This window comes from Heteronotia binoei, chromosome 6, assembly GCF_032191835.1.
Source record: "Heteronotia binoei isolate CCM8104 ecotype False Entrance Well chromosome 6, APGP_CSIRO_Hbin_v1, whole genome shotgun sequence".
NCBI classification, from domain to species: Eukaryota; Metazoa; Chordata; class Lepidosauria; order Squamata; family Gekkonidae; genus Heteronotia; species Heteronotia binoei.
Window position 1 is genome coordinate 881681 of NC_083228.1, and position 1198 is coordinate 882878.

General features: G+C 48.2%; 1 pseudogene; it reads right to left on the reverse strand.

Moving 5' to 3' along the window:
- Nucleotides 1–200: 200 nt before the first annotated feature.
- Nucleotides 201–913, reverse strand: LOC132573464 (spermatogenesis-associated protein 24-like; annotated as a pseudogene).
- Between the last annotated feature and the right edge of the window lie 285 nt (nt 914–1198).

The window sequence follows — 1198 nt, forward strand, 5'->3', positions numbered from 1 at the left end:
GCAACATGTCTTTCAGGCCGTCTCTTTCATTTTCAGAGGCTCACCAAACCAGCACCTGACAGATTACAACACAGGATCCTGTATTAGGAATGATTTTTAAATTATTTGTAGAAAGATCCAAAAACTAAACTATGGAGTTTGGTACACAGATGGATCACCTTTGACCTTTACAGATGGCTTACAAGGGAATGCTGCTATAGTTAATTAACACTCTTCTTGGTTTTTCCAAAGAACTTTTGCTATATAATATTTCTGCTGTTTCTGTATTTTGAAGTCAGATGCTTGTTTTTTTAGGTTTGCTTCTGTTTGTTGACAAAGCGCTGCAGCTCCTTTATCTCATTTAGAGTTTAGAATGTCTTCCTGTTTCTGAATATGGCTCTCAATTTCAGTACATTTGATTTTCAAGAAGAAGAAGAAGAAGAAGAAGATATTGGATTTATATCCCGCCCTCCACTCCGACGAGTCTCAGAGCGGCTCACAATCTCCTTTATCTTCCTCCCCCACAACAGACACCCTGTGAGGTGGGTGGGACTGGAGAGGGCTCTCACAGCAGCTGCCCTTTCAAGGACAACCTTTCAAGGACAGCTTGTCTTTTTGGATTGATTCCTTTAGCACTCTGTTTTTCACATTGGAAAGTGCATTCTCAAATGCTTGTCTCCCTCTCAAGTTGCTTTTACAGAATATCGATCTCCCCAAGGGCAAACTCCAGTGGTTCAGAATCCTTAGCCAGGTAACTCTTGGTCTTTGCATGCTCTTTCTCTTCCTTCTCTAGCTTCTTCACAATGGCCTCATATTCCACCCTGCTGACAGAATTCTCCTCCAGTACTGCAATCTGCCGCCTCAGGTTCTCCACCAACACCTCCTGGGCTGCGACCACATCTCACAACTGCCGGAAAGCCACCAGCAACGCCATTCTGCCTTGGGCAGGTGCCAGCTCCCCACACTGCATCCCCTCCCCAAACCCCGCCCTCCCTGGGCTCTGCCCACAAGGTCTCCAGGAGTTCCCCAGCCCAGAGCTGGCAACCCCACAGATTCGGGTGTGGTCCCCCCCTTAGCTGTTCACAGGGCGGGGGACTCCCCAGCAGCACTCGTTGCCTGTAGACAAGAGCAGGGGGTCATGGGGATTTCCCCTCTCAGCCTTGCCCTGCGGCAGCACGCTTTCCTGTCAGGGTCACCAACCCTGGGTTAGGAAATTCCT